This window comes from Magnolia sinica, chromosome 10, assembly GCF_029962835.1.
Source record: "Magnolia sinica isolate HGM2019 chromosome 10, MsV1, whole genome shotgun sequence".
NCBI classification, from domain to species: Eukaryota; Viridiplantae; Streptophyta; class Magnoliopsida; order Magnoliales; family Magnoliaceae; genus Magnolia; species Magnolia sinica.
This window is the reverse complement of record NC_080582.1, coordinates 23,225,056-23,243,813: the sequence shown is the minus strand read 5'-3', so window position 1 is coordinate 23,243,813 and position 18,758 is coordinate 23,225,056. Positions and strand designations below refer to the sequence as shown.

Below are 18,758 nucleotides of genomic sequence, written 5' to 3'. Positions count from 1 at the left end.
ATGTGATTGATCTGATGTCTATTTGGTTAGTGTGATTTTTGCACATTGGCTTGTCCTTAGTGGAGTGAGTGAATGGATTGTCTCGATCATTAATTAGCCATGCCACTTGTCAATTGAAGCTTTGTGCATGTTGGGCTCTCTCCTTGTGTGTGTGTGTGTGTGTGTGTGTGTGTGTGTGTGTGTGTGTGTCTTGTTGACATAATTAGGCCATATCCCTTGGGCCATGGGCCTCTTATTTTCCTTTTATTAGTTGTCCTTTATTTCCTTTTCTTTCGTTTGTTTTTTACCATTTTTTCTAAGGTTAGTTTATGTTATTCACTTAATATAGAAAGAGAGAGGGCTAGACATTCAGGCCTCTCTAAGTTTCTTTTCTTCCCAAGTTCGTTCTTTCCTAAACATGGTATCAGAGGAAGAAGGTCCGTAGGGTTTCTTATATCTTGAGTCTTATATTTTGATCTCTTCTAATCTCCTCTTATTTTCTTTTCATATAATCTTTCTTGGTTTGAGAGTCTTAACCTTTCAATCACTGATTGTATGTCATTTGTGAGGGGTGGTCCTGCGGTTGTGGTGTCTTGGAGATCTTGTTGAAGTTTTTATTGGAAAGTCTTTGAATATTTAAGGCTGTTGTGTTTTCTCAGAAACAATAGTAGGGTCTTATTGGGAATTCTAAACTGATTTGTTCCCTTTGGTTGGATTAAAAATAGGTTTACTAATTTTGATTTGCTGAACTTTCATATTCTTCAGATTTTTTTGGATTGTTTTTCTTTTAGATTTTTTGAATCTGGATGTAGCAATAAGGTTTTGCTGGTCATTATCGTTTGGACCAATTTTTGGGCATCTTTCTTCCAAATTTATAATAATCTCCTTATGGTAACATTAGATTTTCCTAGATTTGTTTTCTTTAGTAATTTAGCCGTAAGAACTCCCCTCTTTTTTGGTTTCTAGGTAATTTGTTGATTTGAAGTAAAGAAAAGGTGTTCACCTAAAAAAATGGTTCTTATTAACTAATTTTATAAGACAAATATTGACTCGGCTAAGTTTTCATGGCCCGGTGGATTGGCCAAGTCAATGCAAAACTTGGCTGATTTTTATATAGGACTGATGCATAGTATGAATCAGCGGAGTGGTTGCAGGTTTACATATCTAGGGCTAGTGCTTTTTCAGGATGAGGAGTGGCTCAAGCTGTTAGCGAGGTTGTAGTTGGCAATCCGGTCAAGTGAGATCTTACACATTTCATTCCATGTTAGCATTTGGTGGTCCCTATTCCATGTTAATTTAAATGGTTCTCTTGAAAGCACCTTTATTTCTTTCTTTGTTTTAGAGTGCATTCTAGAGACATTTGTATCAGACTGAATTGATGGAAGGATTGAATGTCATTAAAACATCTCAATAGGCCCTGCATGTCAATTTGTATGTTCAGCTTATCCTAGGGACATTTGTATCAGACTATGAATTGAATTGGAAAAATTTAATCAAGTGGAAACAAGTACTTATGTTTGGGAGATTTGCTTTGTGGTTCTCATTTCCATCCGTGGCTTGGTTTTATTTTCACTTCTCATTGGGTAATATGCAGGTACCACATGCCTTTAATCATTTGTGTGTCAATGATCTGATTCTTATATATTCATGTGATGGATTTATGTGGATTATGTATTTTTTGGCCTCTCATTTGGTTATTCTTTAAAAGATTCTATTTTTTCCTTCATGCTTAGTATTTGTTTTGTGCCATACATTGATTGTGTAATAAGAATATGCATTGATTGTGTATTTAAATTTTTTTAAATGTACCAACCAAAAACGATTTGAGACGACGTTGAATGATACTTTGTTAAATATGAAATTTATGACCTTTAGTAACTTGGTTAATTAAAAAGAACTACGTAGTGGCTCTCTCATTTACCTGGCATTGGAATTGGCCATGGGAGAGGTGCATGCCCATGACACTGACAGCGTTATAGATTGAGCTGGGCACTAGGGCTGCAGTCAAGACAAACCTGACCCAACTGAACTTAAAGCCTGAATACTAATGACATGGACTCTGCTGAGCATGACCACTAATGGGAATATCAAATTTTTAGATCCCTCCCAAGACAAAAGAACAACGGGCCAATGAAACCCACCTACGCTTAGGAGATTCTACGGTTTGTTTCTAATACAACAAAAGGATTCAAAAATCAAAGTATAAATCCATTATACAAGTCCGATTTTTGGGATACCACCTATATACATTTGAATTCATAGCATGGATGGTTTAGTTTGAGTTTACCAAGTATGAACCATGAAATGCATATGCAAGCATATGTTACCAAGTGTGAACCATGAAAAGCAATGCATTTTTCATTTCCTGTACATGAAGCTAATAGCCTGATATCCAATGGGCTTGAGGCAGCCCCTTTGTATTAGGTACTTGACATGTGCCTCCTTGGTTGCACCTGCATTGTTAATAATTTTTAGGCTAACCCGGATAATAGAAAGTAACAAGGTGATTTTCACTTTAGCATATGAATATCTGGAAATCAAGTCAGTTGGAGTCACATAAATCCAACACTTGACTTTCTTGTGCAATATCTGGAAATCAGGTCAGTTGGAGTCACATAAATCTGGCCTAAAGAGTTGGGGCTAATACATCTTGACTAACTGTGACTGAGTGAAGTATGCTTTGAACTCCCATAATCACAGTAAATTTTTTTTTTCCCTGTATATTGGTGACCTTAAGGGATTGTTTGGACTTTTTATGGTTAACATGCAAATTCTTTGAGCAAAACTGAAAGTTCTGGGTGTCTCGTAAGGAAGAGGGACAGGTAAGCCAGTTAATTGTGCCCATTATGATAGTTTATCACTTGTTTTCTCTTTCAATGCAGCAACATCCTAGTATACCTATTACATACCTATTAAAATTTCAAAGCATTCTTCCATCCATACCTAATAAGTATGATGTTTTACACACGTTCTCTTGAATTCAAGAGCATATCAAATAACTCACTACTTCAACAGAATTGCAAAAGAAAGCCTATCCAAAATAGCTACCTAAGACTGTATTTACCACCTTATAAACCCAAAACAATTTCAACCCTCACATTCTTGGGCTAACAAGTCAATATCAAATTGGTTTAATATTGCTCTGGTGCCTTTTCTCTCTAAGCACCACGATGCTTCTCAGCTTGTCTTTGTTTTTTTCTGGTGTCCTTTTTTTTTTAAATAATCAAATCAATTTTTGCTTTGACAAGACATGTCTGGTTTTTGCCCAGCATCAGCTGAACTTCTATGGACAGAGAATTAAGAAAGATCCAATTATTAAATCATAATTCTTGCAGTCCAACCTTATTTTATATCAGTTACCATGTAAGATGTGCAATGTGAGGTTAAAATCATAATTCTTTATTTTTTTGTGATTGGTGACAACATGTGTGGCATGTTGTGACAAATCTTTTTTCTCCTTTGAATTGTAACATGCAATATCGGTTGCATTTGTCTCTGTCATACAGGTTGTGGCTATCAAAGATATAATATCACCTCCTTATAGGGAAACATTTGATGATGTGTACAGGTAAATTCATTTTTTTATTCCTTATATTGTTTCCCAGTTATATTTGTGTTAGTTTCAGAGTACAAGTAGCAATAGAAAGTGTTGGTTGATTGTGGCTTATAGACAAAGGGATGAGTAACCAACAATACGAATATGGGAGGCCTTCCCCAGGTATCTAAATTCTTTTAGATATAATTATATTGTTTTTAAATGTATTAGATCGAAATTGATGGAGCAGACCCGGATGTGCGTCGGAGCTATCCAGATGTTGAGCGGGAGTCCCTGGAAGGTGGAAACCGCTGATATGACCATGATGAAGCTGTCCATTTCCTATGGACAGCATTGGAGTGGCCTGACCATTTGGACAGGCCATGTTTATGTATTAACTTGAAATTGATGGAGCAAACCCAGATGTGCGTCGGAGCTATCCGGATATTGAGCGGGGGTCCCTAGAAGGTGGGAACCGTTGTTATGACCATGATGAAGCTGTCCATTTCCTATGGACAGCATTGGAGGGGCCTGGCCATTTGAACATGCCGTGTTTATGTATTTGATCGAAATTAATGGAGCAGACCCGGATGTGCATCGGAGCTATTCGGAAGAGCGGGGTTCCCTGGAAAGAGGGAACCGCTATTATGATCATGATGAAGCTGTCCATTTTTTATGGACAACATTGGAAGGGCCTGGCCATTTGCGCCAGATGGTCGTGTTTATATCTGTATTTGCAGGGACCATGCCCTTAACCTAAACCAAAACCTATGACCTAAAACCTCAACCTATAACCTAAACCTCAACCTTAACCTAAACCTAAACTTTAACCTAAAACCTAAAACCTAAACCTAAAACCTAAATGTATTCTCAAATCCCTAAACCTAAACCTACACTTAATCCTAATCTTAACTCCCTAACTAAACCTATACCTAAACTTGAAAACCCAAACATAAACCCAATCCTGAACTCGAACCTAAACCTTAACCTTAACCTATTCTCAATTCCCTAAACCTAAACCTTAACCTATACCTATAACCTAAACCTAAACCTAAACCTAAACCTTAACCTAAACCTATAATCTTAACCTAAAACCTAAACCTATAACTTAAACTTAAATCAAAACATATAACCAAAACCAAAACCTATATCCTAAACCCGAACGCACTCTCAATTCCTATAACCCATAATCTAAACCTAAACCTAAACCTATAACCTATAACCTTAACCAAAACCTATAACCTAAACCAAAGCCAAAACCTATAGCCTAAACCCGAACCCATTCTTAAATCCGAAAACCTATAACCTAAACCGTTAACCTATAACCTAAACTAAACTTAAACCTAAAACCAAAACCTAAAACCTAAACCTATAATCTATAACCTAAATCAAAACATATAATTAAAGCCAAATCCCAAAACCCAAACCTAAACCAAGACCTAAACCTAAAACTAAAACCTAAACCTAAACCTATAACCTAAACTCAAATCCCTAAACCTAAACCTAAACCTAATCCTATAACCTAAACTCAAATCCCTAAACCTTAACTTATAAACTAACCTAAACCTATACTTATAATCTAAAACTATTCTCAAATCCCAAAACCTATAACCTAAACCTAACCTTTCCCTAAACCTATAACCTAAACTCAATTCCCTAAACCTAAACCTAGACCTAAACCGAAACCTATGGCCTAAACTCAAATCCCTAAACCGTAAGCTTTAACCTAACCCAAACCTATACTTATAACCTAAAACCATTCCCAAATCCCAAAACCTATAACATAAACCTAAGCTTTCCCTAAACTTATAAGCTAAACTTAATTCTCTAAAGTTAAACCTACACCTAATCCTAATCTCAACTCCCTAACCTAAACCTAAACATAAACTTGAAAACTCAAACTTAAACCCAATCCCGAACCTGAACCCGATTTCTTAAACCTAAACCATAACCCATTCTCAAATCCAAAAACCTATAACCTAAACCTAAACCTAAACCAAAACCAAAACTTATAACCTAAACCCGAACCCATTCTAAAATCCCAAAACCTATAACCTAAACCAAAACCAAAACCTATAACCTAAACCCGAACCCATTCTCAAATCCAAAAACCTATAACCTAAACATAAACCTTAACCTAAACCTATAACTGATAACCTAAACCCGAACCCATTCTCAAATCCCAAAACCTATAACCTAAACCTAAACCTTAACCTAAACCTATAACCTATAACATAAATCAAAACCTAAACCTAAACCTAAAACCTAAGCCTATAACCTATAACCTAAATCAAAACCTATTACCTTTCCCTAAACCTTAACCTAAATCTATAACCTATAACCTAAATCAAAACCAAAACCAAACCTAAACCTAAACCTAAACCTTTAACCTATAACCTAAACCTAAACCTAAAACCTAATGTATTCTCAAATCCCTAAACCTAAACCTACACCTAATCCTAATCTCAACTCTCTAACCTAAACTTAAACCTAAACTTGAAAACCCAAACCTAAACCCGATCCTGAACACGAACCCGATTTCCTAAACCTAAACCTTGACCTATAACCTAACCTAAACCTATTCTCAAATCCCAAAAACTATAACTATAACCTAAACCTTAACCAAAAACCTATAAACTAACCTAAACCTAAACATATAACCTTAACATAAACCTAAACCTATAACTTTAACCTTAACATATAACTTTAACCAAAACCTATAACCTAAACCTATTCTCAAATCCCGAACCCGATTTCCTAAACCTAAACCTTAACCCATTCTCAATTCGCTAAACCTATAGCTTATAACCTAAACCTATACCTTTACCTAAACCTATAACCTATAACCTAAACATAAACCTAAAACCTAAATGTATTCTCAAATCCCTAAACCTAAACCTACACCTAATCCTAATCTCAACTCCCTAACCTAAACCTAAACCTAAACTCGAAAACCCAAACCTAAACCTGATCCTGAACCCGAACCCGATTTCCTAAACCTAAACCTCAACCTATTCTAAATTTCCTAAACCTTAACCTATAACCTAACCTAAACCTAAATCTATAACCTAAACCTAAACCTATAACCTAAGTGTATTCTCAAATCCCTAGACCTAAACCTACACCTAATCCTAATCTCAACACCTTAACCTAAACCTAAACTCGATCCCGAACCCGATCCTGATTTCCTAAACCTAAACATTAACCTATTCTCAATTCCCTAAACCTATATCTTATAACCTAAACCTAAACCTAAACCATAACCTAAACCTAAACCTAAACCTATAACCTTAACCTAAACCTAAACCTAAACTTGTAACCTATAACCTAAACCTAAACCTAAAACCTAAATGTATTCTCAAATCCCTAAACCTAAACCTACACCTAATCCTAATCTCAACTCCCTAACCTAAACCTAAACCTAAACTTGAAAACCAAAACCTAAACCCGATCCCAAATCCGAACCTGATTTCCTAAACCTAAACCTTAACCTGTTCTCAATTCCCTAAACCTATAGCTTATAACCTAAACCGAAACCTAAACCTAAACCTAAACCTATAACCTATAACCTAAACATAAACCTAAAACCTAAATGTATTCTCAAATCCCTAAACCTAAACCTACACCTAATCCTAATCTCAACTCCCTAACCTAAACCTAAACCTAAACTTGATAACCTAAACCTAAACCCAATCTTGAACCCGAACCCGATTTCCTAAACTTAAACCTTAACTTATTCTCAATTCCCTAAACCTTAACCTATAACCTAACCTATACCGAAATCTATAACCTAAACCCAATCCTGAACCCGAACCCGATTTCCTAAACTTAAACCTTAACTTATTCTCAATTCCCTAAACCTTAACCTATAACCTAACCTATACCGAAATCTATAACCTAAACCTAAACCTAAAACCTAAGTGTAATCTCAAATCCTTAAACCTAAACCTACACCTAATCCTAATCTCAACTCCCTAACCTAAACCTAAACCTAAACTTGAAAACCAAAACCTAAACCCGATCCCGAACCCGAACCCAATTTTCTAAACCTAAACATTAACCTATTCTCAATTCCCTAAACCTATATCTTATAACCTTAACCTAAACCTAAACCTATAACCTATAACTTTAACCTAAACCTAAACCAAAACCTGTAACATATAACCTAAACCTAAACCTAAAACCTAAATGTATTCTCAAATCTTTAAACCTAAACCTACACCTAATCCTAATCTCAACTCCCTAACCTAAATCTAAACCTAAACTTGAAAACCCAAACCTAAACCCGATCCCGAAACGGAACCCGATTTCCTAAACTTAAACCTTAAACCTTTTCTCAATTCCCTAACCTATATCTTATAACATAAACCTAAGCCTAAACCTAAACTTTAACCTAAACCTAAACCTAAACCTAAACCTGTAACCTATAACCTAAATCTAAACCTAAAACCTAAATGTATTCTGAAATCCCTAAACCTAAACCTATACCTAATCCTAATGTTAACTCCCTAACCTAAACCTAAACCTAAACTTGAAAACCAAAACCTAAACCCAATCCCAAACCCCAACCCGATTTCCTAAACCTATACCTTAACCTATTCTCAATTCCATAAACCTATAGCTTATAACCTAAACCTAAACCTTAACCTAAACCTAAACCTAAACCTAAACCTGTAACCTAAACCTAAAACCTAAATGTATTCTCAAATCCCTAAACCTAAACCTACACCTAATCCTAATCTCAACTCCCTAACCTAAACCTAAACCCGATCCCGAACCCGAACCCGATTTCCTAAACCTAAACCTTAATCTATTCTCAATTCCCTAAACCTATTGCTTATAACCTAAACCGAAACCTAAACCTATACCTTAACCTAAACCTATAACATATAACTTAAACATAAACCTAAAACTTAAATGTATTCTCAAATCCCTAAACCTAAACCTACACATAATCCTAATCTCAACTCCCTAACGTAAACCTAAACCTAAACTTGAAAACCCAAAAAGAAACCCGATCCCGAACCCGAACCCGATTTCTTAAACCTAAACCTAAATGTATTCTCAAATCCCTAAACCTAAACCAACACATAATCCTAATCTCAACTCCCTAACCTAAACCTAAACTTAAACTTGAAAACCCAAACCAAAACCCGAACCCGATTTCCTAATCCTAAACCTTAACCTATTTTCAATTCCTTAAACCTATAGCTTAAAACCTAAACCTAAACCGAAACCTATAACCTATAACCTTAACCTAAACCATAACCTAAACCTAAATGTATTCTCAAATCCCTAAACCTAAACCTACACCTAATCCTAATCTCAACTCCCTAACCTAAACCTAAACTTGAAAACCCAAACCTAAACCCGATCTCGAACCCGAGCCCGATTTCCTAAACCTAAACCTTAACCTATTCTCAATTCCCTAAACCTATAGCTTATAACCTAAACCTAAACCTAAACCTATAACATATAACATATAACCTAAACTTAAACCTAAAACCTAATATATTCTCAAATCCCTAAACCTAAACCTACACCTAATCCTAATCTCAACTCCCTAACCCAAACCTAAACCTAAACTTGAAAATCCAAACCTAAACCCGATCCCGAACTCGAACCCGATTTCATAAACCTAAACCTTAACCTATTCTCAATTCCCTAAACCTATAGCTTATAACCTAAACCTAAACTTAAACCTAAACTTAAACTTTAACCTAAACCGATAACCTATAAGCTAAACCTACACCTAAACCTAAAACCTAAATGTAGTCTCGAATCCCTAAACCTACACCTAATCCTAATCTCAACTCCTTAACCTAAACCTAAACCTAAACTTGAAAACCCAAACCTAAACCCGATCCCGAACCCGTACCCAATTTCCTAAGCCTAAACATTAACATATTCTCAATTCCCTAAACCTATAGCTTATGACCTAAACCTAAACTTAAACCTAAAGCTTAACCTAAACCTAAACCTAAACCTATAACCTATAACCTAAACCTAAAACCTAAATGTATTCTCAAATCCTTAAACCTAAACCTACACCTAATCCTAATCTCAACTCTTAACCTAAACCTAAACCTAAACTTGAAAACGCAAACCTAAACCTGATCCCGAACCCGAACCCGATTCCTAAACCTAAACCTTAACCTATAACCTAACCTAAACCTAAACCTATAACCTAAACCTATAACCTAAACATAAGCCTAAAGCCTAAACCTAAACCTAAAATCGAAATGTATTCTCAAATCTCTAAACCTAAACCTATACCTAATCCTAATCTTAACTCCCTAACCTAAACCTAAACCTAAACTTTAAAACCCAAACCTAAACCCAATCCCGAACCCAAACCCGATTTCCTAAACCTAAACCTTAACCTATACCCTAACATAAACCTAAACCTATTACCTGCAATTATAACCTAAACATAAGCTTAAAACCTAAACCTAAACCTAAAATCGAAATGTATTCTCAAATCCTTGAACCTAAACCTACACCTAATCCTAATCTCAACTCCCTAACCTAAACTTAAACCTAAACTTAATAACTCAAACCTAAACTTGATCCTGAACTCAGACCTGATTTCCTAAACCTAAACCTTAACCTTAACCTATTCTCAATTCCCTAAAGCTATAACCTATATACTATAACCTATAACTAAAACCTAAACCTTAACTTAAACCTATAACCTAAGCCTAAACCTTAACCTAAACCTAAACTAAAACCTATAACCTAAACCTTAACCTATAACCTATAACCTAAAACCTAATCCTAATCCTAAACCTAAACCTAAACCTAAAACCTAAAACCTAAACCTAAACCTATTTTAATGATCAGTTTTATTTTTAAAAAGTGCCCGCTTTTTTGGAAGAAGTTTATGCAATTCTTCATGATTCTGAATTATAATGTTTTGTTGGTTTAATATATTTTTTTTCAGGTGAAAGACACAAAGAAAATTGTTGCTGATTTTTTTTCTTTTTTTATTTATGATGTTAAACTTATATGTATTTATGTGTGGATGAATGTAATGTGGATAAGATTGCTTGTGTTTGGATGGATGTAGTTTATATTTGGATGAATGTAGTTTATGTTGGATTTACGTAGTTTGGGTTGTTTAAATGGATGTGAATGTGAATATGATGAAATATATTATATAATAGGTATATATCAGGAAGAATACGATGAAATATATATATTGACCCTCTTATAAAGGACGGTCTATGGCCGTCCTTTGAAGGTCTATAAGAGACGGTCTATGACAGTCCTTTTTAAGGACGGTCCATGACCATCCTTTTAAAGGACGGTTTATGGCCGTCCTTTGAAGGCCTATAAGAGATGGTCCATGACAGTCCTTTTAAAGGACGGTCTAGGGCCGTCCTTTGAAGACTTAACAGAGGCGGTCTACGACGGTCTTTTTTAAGGACGGTCCATGACCGTCCTTTTAAAGGACGGTCGATGGCCGTCCTTTAAAGGCTCATAAGAGACGGTCCGAGACAGTCCTTTTTTCGTCAATAAAAATAACAGTTTTCGACCGTCCTTTAAGTAATACGACACATTAAAATTTGACGGCCCTTGCGACGGTCCATGACCGTCCTTTTTGGTCATTTGAGACGGTTTTGGACCATCCTTTTTTCACAGTTTTGGCGTAGTGTAGGTTAAGGTTTGGGAGTTGAAATTAGGATTAGATGTAGGTTTAGGTTTAGGGATTTGAGAATACATTTAGGTTTTAGGTTTAGGTTTAGGTTATATGTTATTAGTTTTGGTTTAGGTTTAGGTTTAGGTTTAGGATAAGATTTAGGTTAAGGTTATAAGCTATAGATTTAGGGAATTGAGAATAGGTTAAGGTTTAAGTTTAGGAAATCGGGTTCTGGTTCGAGATCGGGTTTAGGTTTAGGTTTAGGTTAGGGAGTTGAGATTAGGATCAGGTGTAGGTTTAGGTTTAGGGATTTGAGAATACATTAAGGTTTACGTTTAGAAAATCGGGTTCGGGTTCGGGATTGGGTTTAGGCTTGAGTTTTCATGTTTAGGTTTAGGTTTAGGTTAGGGAGTTGAGATTAGGATTAGGTGTAGGTTTAGGTCTAGGGATTTGAGAATACATTTAGGTTTTAGGTTTATGTTTAGGTTATAGGTTATAGGTTTAGGTTAAGGTATAGGTTTTGGTTTCGGTTTAGGTTATAAGCAATAGGTTTAGGGAATAGAGAATAGGTTAAGGTTTAGGTTTAGGAAATCGGGTTCAGGTTCGGGATCGGGTTTAGGTTTTGGCTTTCAAGTTTAGGTTTAGCTTTAGGTTAAGGAGTCGAGATTAAGACTAAGTGTAGGTATAGGTTTGGGGATTTGAGAATACATTTAGGTTTTAAGTTTAAGTTTAGCTTATAGGTTACAGGTTTAGGTTTAGGTTTAGGTTTAGGTTTAGGTTTAGGTTATAAGTTATAGGTTTAGGGAATTGAGAATAGGTTAAGGTTTAGGTTTAGGAAATCAGGTTCAGGTTCGGGAACGGGTTTAGGTTTTGGTTATCAAGTTTAGGTTTAGATTTAGGTCAGGGAGTTGAGATTAGGATTAGGTGTAGGTTTAGGTTTAGGGATTTGAGAATACATTAGGTTTTAGGTTTAGGGATTTGAGAATACATTAGGTTTTAGGTTTAGATTTAGGTTATATGTTATAGGTTTAGGTTTAGGTTTAGGTTTAGGTTATAAGCTATAGGTTTAGGGAATTGAGAATAGGTTAAGGTATAGATTTAGGAAATCGTGTTCGGGTTCGGGAATGGGTTTAGGTTTTGGTTTTCAAGTTTAAGCTTGGGTGTAGGTTAGGGAGTTGAGATTAGGATTAGTTGTAGGTTTAGGTTTAGGGATTTGAGAATACATTTAGGTTTTAGGTTTAAGTTTAGGTTATAGGTTACAGGTTTAGGTTAAGGTTTAGGTTTAGGCTTAAGTTTAGGTTATAAGATATAGATTTAGGGAATTGAGAATAGGTTATGGTTTAGGTTTCAGAAATCGGGTTCGGTTCAGGGTCGGGTTTAGGTTTAGGTTTAGGTTTTCAAGTTTAAGTTTAGGTTTAGGTTAGGGAGTTTAGATTAGGATTAAGTATAAGTTTAGGTTTAGGGATTTAAGAATACATTAAGGTTTATATTTAGGTTTAGGGTATTTGTTATATAGGTTTAGGTTTAGGTTTAGGTTTAGGTTTAGGTATAGGTTTAGGTTTCGGTTTAGGTTATAAGCAATAGGTTTTGGGAATTGAGAATAGGTTAAGGTTTAGGTTTAGGAAATCGGGTTCAGGTTCGGGATCAGGTTTAGGTTTTAGTTTTCAAGTTTAGGTTTAGGTTTAGGTTAGGGAGTTGAGATTAGGATTAGGTGTAGGTTTATGTTTAGAGATTGAGAATACATTAGGTTTTAGGTTTAGGTTTAGGTTATATGTTATAAGTTTAGGTTTAGGTTTAGGTTTAGGTTATATGCTATAGGTTTAGGGAATTAAGAATAGGTTAAGGTTTAGGTTTAGGAAATCGGGTTCGGGTTCAGGATCGGGTTTAGGTTTTCATTTTCAAGTTTAAGTTTAGGTTTAGGTTAGGGAGTTGAGATTAGGATTAGGTGTAGGTTTTAGGTTTAAGGATTTGAGAATACATTTAGGTTTTAGGTTTAGGTTTAGGTTATAGGTTACAGGTTTAGGTTTAGGTTGAGGTTAAGGTTTAAGTTTAGGCTTAGGTTTAGGTTATAAGATATAGATTTAGGGAATTGAGAATAGGTTTAGGTTTAGGTTTAGGAAATCAGGTTCAGTTTGGGATCGGGTTTAGGTTTGGGTTTTCAAGTTTAATTTTAGGTTTAGGTTAAGGAGTTGAGATTAGGATTAGGTGTAGGTTTAGGTTTAAGGATTTGAGAATACCTTTAGGTTTTAGTTTTAGGTTTAAGTTATAGATTATAGGTTTAGGTTTAGGTTTAGGTTAAGGTTATAGGTTAAAGGTTTAGGTTAAGGTTAAGGTTTAGGTTTAGGTTTAGGTTATAGGTTATTGGTTTAGGTTTAGGTTTAGGTTATAAGATATAGGTTTAGGAAATTGTGAGTAGGTTTAGGTTTAGGTTTAAGAAATCGGTTTCGGGTTCGGGATCAGGTTTAGGTTTGGGTTTTCAAGTTTAGGTTTAGGTTTAGGTTAGGGAGTTTAGATTAGGTTCAAGTGCAAGTTTAGGTTTAGGGATTTGAGAATACATTATGATTTAGGTTTAGGTTTAGGTTATATGTTATATAGGTTTAGGTTTAGGTTTAGGTATAGGTTTAGGTTTCGGTTTCGGTTATAAGCAATAGGTTTAGGGAATTGAGAATAGGTTAAGGTTTCAGTTTAGGAAATCAGGTTCAGGTTTGGGATCTGGTTTAGGTTTTGGTTTTCAAGTTTAGGTTTAGGTTTAGGTTAGGGAGTTGAGATTAGAATTAAGTGTTGGTATAGGTTTAGGGATTTGAGAATACATTTAGGTTTTAGGTTTAGGTTTAGGTTATAAGTTACAGGTTTAGGTTTAGGTTTAGGTTAAGGTTTAGGTTTAGGCTTAGGTTTAGGTTATAAGCTATAGGTTTATGGAATTGAGAATAGGTTAAGGTTTAGGTATAGGAAATCGGGTTCGGTTCGGGATCGAGTTTAGGTTTGGGTTTTCAAGTTTAAGTTTAGGTTTAGGTTAGGGAGTTGAGATTAGGATTAGGTATAGGTTTAGGTTTAAGGATTTGAGAATACATTTAGGTTTAAGGTTTAGGTTTAGGTTTAGGTTTAGGTTAAGGTTATAGGTTTAGGTTATGGTTTAGGTTTAGGTTTAGGTTATAAGATATAGGTTTAGGGAATTGAGAATATGTATAGGTTTAGGTTTAGGCTTAGGTTTAGGAAATCGGGTTCTAGTTCGGGATCGGGTTTAGGTTTGGGTTTTCAAGTTTAGGTTTAGGTTTAAGTTAGGGAGTTTAGATTAGGATTTGGTGTAGGTTTAGGTTTAGGGATTTGAGAATACATTAAGGTTTTAGGTTTAGGTTTAGGCTATAGGTTACAGGTTTAGGTTTAGGTTTAGGTTAAGGTTTAGGTTTACGCTTAGGTTTAGGTTATAAGCTATAAGTTTAGGGAATTGAGAATATGTTAAGGTTTAAGTTTAGGAAATCGGGTTCGGTTCGAGATCGGGTTTAGGTTTGGGTTTTCAAGTTTAAGTTTAGGTTTAGGTTAGGGAGTTGAGATTAGGATTAGGTGTAGGTTTAGGTTTAAGGATTTAAGAATACATTTAGGTTTTAGGTTTAGTCTTAGGTTATAGGTTACAAGTTTAGGTTTAGGTTTAAGTTATAGGTTATAAGTTTAGGTTAAGGTTTAAGTTTAGGTTTAGGTTTAGGTTTAGGTTATAAGATATAGGTTTAGGGAATTGAGAATAGGTATAGGTTTAGGTTTAGGTTTAGGAAATCAGTTTCGGGTTCAGGATCGGGTTTAGGTTTGGATTTTCAAGTTTAGGTTTAGGTTTAAGTTAGGGTGTTTAGATTAGGATTAGGTGTCGGTTTAGGTTTAGGAATTTGAGAATACATTAAGGTTTAGGTTTAGGTTTAGGGATTTGAGAATAGGTTTAGGTTTAGGTTTAGGTTTAGGGATTTGAGAATAGGTTTAGGTTTAGGTTTACGTTTAGGTTAAGGTTATAGGTTTAGGTTTAGGTTTAGGTTAGGTTATAGGTTTTTGGTTAAGGTTTAGGTTATAGTTATAGGTTTTGGGATTTTAGAATAGGTTTAGGTTATAAGTATAGGTTTAAGTTAGGTTATAGGTTCAGGTTATAGGTTATAGGTTATAGGTTTTGGGATTTGAGAATAGGTTTAGGTTATAAGTATAGGTTTAGGCTAGGTTATAGGTTAAGGTTTAGGGAATTGAGTTTGGGTTATAGGTTTAGGTGATAGGTTATAGGTTTTGGGTATAGTTTAGGTTATAGGTTTTGGGATTTGAGAATAGGTTTATGGATTAAGTATAGGTTTAGGTTAGGTTGTAGGTTAAAGTTTAGGGAATTGAGTTTAGGTTATAGGTTTAGGTTATAGTTTGTAGGTTTAGGTTATAGGTTTAGGTTGTAGTTATAGGTTTTGGGATTTGAGAATAGGTTTAGGTTATAGGTTAAGGGTGTGGTCCCTGCAAATACAGATATAAACACGGCCTACTCCAATTGGCCTGGCCCTTTCATTGTTGTCCATATGAAATGGATAGCTTCATTATAGTTATAACAGCGGTTCCCATCTTTCAGGGACCCCCGCTCAACATCCGGATAGCTCCGATGCATATTCGGGTCTGCTCCATCAATTTTGAGTAAATACATAAACATGGCCTGTCCAAATGGCCAGGCCACTCCAATGCTGTCCATAGGAAATGGACAGCTTCATCATGGTCATAACAGCGGTTTCTACCTTCCACGGACCCCCGCTCAACATCCGAATAGCTCCGATGCACATCCGGGTCTGCTCTATCAATTTTGAGCTAATACATTTAAAAACAACATAAATATATCTAAAAGCATCTGGATACCTGGGGAAGGCCTCCCATATTTGTATTGGTGGTTACTCATCCCTTTGTCTACAAGCTACAATCGACCAACAATTTCTATTCGCTACCTGTACTCTGAAACCAACACAAATATAACTGGGAAACAATATAAGGAATATGATTATATATGTAATAAAATTATATGTAATAGGCATAGCCTTCAAACCCTATTTTAGAAAAATGGCTGGGGTAGGGTCTGGAAAAAGAACAGACCTGCACTCTCATCCTGAACTGAACATAGACCGTCTTTCAATAACCCCACTTGTATGAAAGTCTGGGAAGCAGAAAAAATAAAATAAAATAAAATGTTGAACTCATTAGCAAACTTGATAAAACAATTGAAGCAAAACGTGGTCAATAACAATGACGAAGACTTATGATCAGCTGTTTAAAGAATTTTGCATTTCATTCTTAAGAAAAGCTATTAGCGTAACATGAGGAATTGCGAACTCAAATTTCCTTCACTAGGAGAACCACAATTCCTTTTCTGATAGACACTAAGTAAAGAATAACTGACTCAAACAACAATGGAAACATTGATGGCAAGGGGCCACTGGTTTTTGGACATGTGTCAAAGTGCAAATAGCCCTATGATCTGAGTAAGCTGAAATTGTACCACACTGCCCCTAGTCCCATGCATTAACCATGTACTTGGTATTCTTTGTGATGAAGATCAATTTAGTTTGAATTGAATAACCATCCAAACCCTTAAACGGACAAAATATTAAGTCCTATGAAAAGGAAATAGGTAATAGCAATACCCTTTTTGTTGTGTTATAGATTTTAAGACACACCTGCATGCCGATTTTGCTGTGGACAAAATCATCCATATGCAAGGATGGTTCATGAGGAACCTGAAGTTCAAGAAAAGCATTATTAATGATAAAATAAGGCAGAAATATCAAGCACAGTAAAACATTGTTGGGGCGAGGAAACATGCTCTTTCTTGTTCATTTAGAAAAAGAAAAAGTGCATCCATACCAGTTGTAAACTTGATTAAAACTTGGGAATCAGATTGACGTCCGAAATCCGTCATGTATCAAATCCAGGCACTGATTAAGTTGGCAAGGTGTCATTTAACAATGTCACTTTTAGGCAGTGTGTGAGGTGTATGTCCTATATTCTCGGCACATCTATCGCATGTGGGCTAAAGTTTGACCACCAAATTATTGCAAGTTTTGCCCACTGAACATGTACGTACAGTTGCTCTTTTTGGGTTAATTGTCCGCTTCCGACCACTGAGCAGATGCTTGGCTAGAATAGTTAGATACCATTGCTTTTCAGGTCCACAAACTCGATGAGCTAATCACCATGCACAGGCACCACATGTAAATTGGACATATTCTGATGTACACTTCACAAAACTTAATGAAGCATGCTACCGTGGTAGAATTCCTCAATAATAAATATTAGCAAATGAAAATGTGAAAACCCTTCTTCCTGAAGTAAAATTTCTAGAAATAATAATAATAATAATAATAATAATAATAATAATAATAATAATGGAAGGTGCAATGACAAACATACCACCGGATGTGAATAAATAGTTGCCAGAGAGCGTGCTTTTGCACGTTCATCACCCTCCAGTTTGGGTAGTGGAAGTGAGTCTTTTCCCTAAATCAATATATATGAAAGGGCTAAGGCATTCAAATGAACCTGGTTTCTAGTGAACCCTAAATTTGAGTATAGTGAATGTTACAGAAAATGACAAACCTTTAGTAAAAGTAGCTTCCACAGAATTCCGTTCACCATGTTAGCCGCACCAGGCCTAAGTGCTACCTTTGCAAGCCTTACATTCTGGAGTTGAAGAGAAGATACCATCAATTACATGGCCATCATCTTCTTTGGACTGAAAAGATATTAATTGTGACCATGAAGGGGCGCATTAAGAAACCACTTTTGGGTCCACATATACCAAACACAGAAAACATGACATGAAAAACAGTTCATAAGTCTAACCCACATGAGTAATGCCAGGCACTGAATAAGCTTCAAGTTGTGAGGAGCACTTGTTGGGCTACTAATATGGACACTTACATTGCAACTTGCAAGCCATATCATATGCACTGGACAAGTATTTGTTCTAGGTACACCAAAAAATGTGGTGCCAGAAGTATTCATCAAAGAGAATGTTCAAAGGATGCTAATATTGTTACTTTCAAGTACCTACTTTTTTCTCATGTGCAAGGGACAATTTCATGGCTATATTTCCAACCAGCACAGGTTGAAGCCTTTCAATAGAAGATGGAGATGCACATGCTAGCATATAGAGACCTGATGGAGCATATGCATACAATTGGGATCAAGGTATTCAAAAACTGTACTGGAATGGTCATAAAGGCCGTTACATAACGGTAATAGTGGGAAGAGTTGCGCGTTACAGGGCTGTAATGCCCGTTCTAGGGGGAAAAACTGGCCTGCAATAGCGCGTCCAATGGGAAGGCTATTAACAGAGAGGAGAAGAAGCACAATCAATATTGCTTCAAGGGAACGAGTCCAATGGGAATTTACATATCCACAATGACCAGATAATGAAGCATTTTATCAAATACAAAATGGACAACGCCACCCCATGTAGCATATAACATGGAAATTAACCTAAGTTTTAAGGCACCCACCCTTAAGCAATAAAAACCATCCATCAAATGGACCCACATCATATATCCATATTTCCTCCACATTGGGACCCAATAGATTGACAAGAAGAGACATCAAAATCCCCAA

At 35.7% G+C, this 18,758-nt stretch overlaps 1 long non-coding RNA gene across 1 annotated transcript; it reads right to left on the bottom strand.

The window, feature by feature from the left end:
* Nucleotides 1–16,188: 16,188 nt before the first annotated feature.
* Nucleotides 16,189–18,424, bottom strand: LOC131257392 (uncharacterized). The gene is made up of 3 exons (XR_009177357.1): nucleotides 17,562–18,424; nucleotides 16,829–16,888; nucleotides 16,189–16,308 (listed from the first exon to the last, which is right to left on the bottom strand). It is a non-coding gene; the product is annotated as an uncharacterized LOC131257392 (long non-coding RNA).
* Nucleotides 18,425–18,758: the final 334 nt, after the last annotated feature.